This window comes from Haliotis rufescens, unplaced genomic scaffold (assembly GCF_023055435.1).
Source record: "Haliotis rufescens isolate VD_foot unplaced genomic scaffold, xgHalRufe1.0.p SCAF_4, whole genome shotgun sequence".
In the NCBI taxonomy this organism is placed as follows: Eukaryota; Metazoa; Mollusca; class Gastropoda; order Lepetellida; family Haliotidae; genus Haliotis; species Haliotis rufescens.
Window position 1 is genome coordinate 36,585,689 of NW_025964112.1, and position 4,020 is coordinate 36,589,708.

A 4,020-nucleotide genomic window follows, 5' to 3' on the forward strand; every position below is an offset into this window, starting at 1 on the left:
GTGGCTGGCTGTTAGACGGACAAACACCAAGCTTTGTCCAGTGGTACGTTTAGAGAGATATCTCAATAGTGCGGAGATAAGTCTCGATTCATCTGAATATATATTCAGAGATTTGTCCAAATGTATTGATGGTTATAAACTTAGAAATATTTATGTACCTATGACTTCTTGTCATTTAAAGGAACTGTTCATTGAAGCATTAACGTCATTTGTTGACAATATGAAGCATTATGGACTGCACAGTCTTCGAAGTGGTGGTGCATGGGCAGCAGCTAATAATGGCATCCCCGATCGCATGTTTAAGAGAGACATGGTCGTTGAAGTGAAAAAGCCAAAGATGGCTACATGAAAGATAATCTTCACTTTCCCTTGGACTCTAGACTTTGTTTGAATCTCTGCCGTGTACCGCACAATCGTTCCAGTGTATATTTGTGTTGTGTTGTGTTGTGTTTTAGATGGTTATAAGTTTGGTGTGGTCTAGAACATTTTTCCTTCGTTTGAAGTATTGAATTAGAGGGGAACTTTCTCCTCGTGGTACGTTCTGTAATCAAGGGATGTAATCATATGTAATTGTGCCAGTAGATGGCGCTGAAATTTGGGGTTATATAAGGGTAGGGCTTTATGATGTCGCCTCTCTCACGGCAGTTCAATTAACAACATGTAGATGTATTGATGTTTGCTTCATGACTATGTACATGTGTTTTTGTTTGTTTTTTAATAATTCCGTTTCTAATATCGTTTTTATGTGTTTCAGGCAGTTCGTTTGAGATGTGGACGTGTGGCGGTGAAGCCACATACTGTTATGGTCACGTGTCGCTGTTGACAGGCCATGCATGTTGATGATGCTGGAGAGCTGTTATAATACTCACTGGTATAATTGTGTTTACTATCACAAGTGTATTGTGGCTGCAGAGCCTTTAGAATATTTTGTATATATGTTTGCATTTCATTGGCTACACAGTGCAAGGTAGGCTACAGAGCCTTTAGAATATTTTGTATATATGTTTGCATTTCATTGGCTACACAGTGCACGGTAGGCTACAGAGCCATTAGAATATTTTGTATATATGTTTGCATTTCATTGGCTACACAGTGCAAGGTAGGCTACAGAGCCTTTAGAATATTTTGTATATATGTTTGCATTTCATTGGCTACACAGTGCAAGGTAGGCTACAGAGCCTTTAGAATATTTTGTATATATGTTTGCATTTCATTGGCTACACAGTGCACGGTAGGCTACAGAGCCATTAGAATATTTTGTATATATGTTTGCATTTCATTGGCTACACAGTGCAAGGTAGGCTACAGAGCCTTTAGAATATTTTGTATATATGTTTGCATTTCATTGGCTACACAGTGCACGGTAGGCTACAGAGCCTTTAGAATATTTTGTATATATGTTTGCATTTCATTGGCTACACAGTGCAAGGTAGGCTACAGAGCCTTTAGAATATTTTGTATATATGTTTGCATTTCATTGGCTACACAGTGCACGGTAGGCTACAGAGCCTTTAGAATATTTTGTATATATGTTTGCATTTCATTGGCTACACAGTGCAAGGTAGGCTACAGAGCCTTTAGAATATTTTGTATATATGTTTGCATTTCATTGGCTACACAGTGCAAGGTAGGCTACAGAGCCTTTAGAATATTTTGTATATATGTTTGCATTTCATTGGCTACACAGTGCAAGGTAGGCTACAGAGCCTTTAGAATATTTTGTATATATGTTTGCATTTCATTGGCTACACAGTGCAAGGTAGGCTACAGAGCCTTTAGAATATTTTGTATATATGTTTGCATTTCATTGGCTACACAGTGCACGGTAGGCTACAGAGCCATTAGAATATTTTGTATATATGTTTGCATTTCATTGGCTACACAGTGCAAGGTAGGCTACAGAGCCTTTAGAATATTTTGTATATATGTTTGCATTTCATTGGCTACACAGTGCACGGTAGGCTACAGAGCCTTTAGAATATTTTGTATATATGTTTGCATTTCATTGGCTACACAGTGCAAGGTAGGCTACAGAGCCTTTAGAATATTTTGTATATATGTTTGCATTTCATTGGCTACACAGTGCACGGTAGGCTACAGAGCCTTTAGAATATTTTGTATATATGTTTGCATTTCATTGGCTACACAGTGCAAGGTAGGCTACAGAGCCTTTAGAATATTTTGTATATATGTTTGCATTTCATTGGCTACACAGTGCAAGGTAGGCTACAGAGCCTTTAGAATATTTTGTATATATGTTTGCATTTCATTGGCTACACAGTGCAAGGTAGGCTACAGAGCCTTTAGAATATTTTGTATATATGTTTGCATTTCATTGGCTACACAGTGCAAGGTAGGCTACAGAGCCTTTAGAATATTTTGTATATATGTTTGCATTTCATTGGCTACACAGTGCACGGTAGGCTACAGAGCCTTTAGAATATTTTGTATATATGTTTGCATTTCATTGGCTACACAGTGCAAGGTAGGCTACAGAGCCTTTAGAATATTTTGTATATATGTTTGCATTTCATTGGCTACACAGTGCACGGTAGGCTACAGAGCCTTTAGAATATTTTGTATATATGTTTGCATTTCATTGGCTACACAGTGCAAGGTAGGCTACAGAGCCTTTACGCCCGTGAAGATCCGGGGTAGAATAGGTCTTCAGCAACCCCTGCTTGTCGTAAGAGGAGACGAAACTTGTCGTAAGAGGCGACTAACGGGATCGGGTGGTCAGGCCCGCCGACTTGGTTGAAGCATGTCATCGTATCCCAATTGTGTGGATCGATGCTCATGATGTCAATCACTGGATTGTCCGGTCCAGACTCGATTATTTACAGACCGCCGTCATATAGCTGGAGTGCGGCGTTAAACAACCAACCAACAAATGCAAAGCCTTTAGAATACTTGGCCTTGGAAATGTTCGGTTGGCAGAACCATTATTATACTTCTGTATTGTGTGTCTGTGGCCTGTGTTCGAGTAAAATAAAGATTTTGTATATAATCTGTATTTCTAAAAGTATGTATGACCTGAGTAAAAGGTAATTCAAATACTGTATACTCCCTAGTTACTGGTGCTGCTGCATTCGAAGGGAGAACATGGTTCCAAAGCTTTTTGTATTAACAAAAGCTTTTATCTCTGGTTTTTATGTGTCGGGCTTCAGCCACCGTTACCATCTGTATGTTTCGACATGTTGTATCATATGTAATACTGGTATATGGAGTGAGGTGATGTCACTGTGTGTTGCGTGTTGTGCTTAGAAAATAGACTGCCGTGTACCGCACAGCCGTTCCAGTGTATATTTGTGTTGTGTTTTAGGTGGTTATTAGAGTTTGGTGTGGTCTAGGAGAACATTTGTAACATTTGACCACTTTCTATATGGCATTGTGTGTTCAATGTTATTGCATGACGTTAATGATTGTGTGTTTAATTACATCAGTGATGCCAAAGCCCCGGGTTCGATCACCCACTTCGGTACAATTTTGCGAAGCCATTTCTGGTGTTCCCCGCCGTAATAATGCTGGAACATAAAGCGGCGTAAAACCATACTCACTCACATCAATGCTTGTACGCTACATGACATCAATGATAGTGTCCGTCTGTGACCTTTCAGTTTGATTTGTTCACTCCATGCGGCATGTTAGAAGTGCACGGCGAAGATTTGCAAATACATATTGTATAGCGACTATACATCAGCTTGTTGAATCAGACATTGTATTGTAATTTGAAACCTGTAATTGACCAATCAGAAACGAATATCACGGACGAGTATAGAGGGGCGTACAAGGGAGCCATTATTTACAGACCGCCGTCATATAGCTGGAATATTGCTGAGTGCGGCGTTACAACAAACAACAAGGGTGCGATCCTCAACATTTTTCAGATACATTACTTCTCCATCTGTGTATTTCTATCAAGTATTCAAACATTGTTCACTCCCACAGGAACTCGTTACTGGTCACACAATTCATTGCATCACCATGTGTCACGGGGCTTTGGAGTTACAAAGAAAAAAA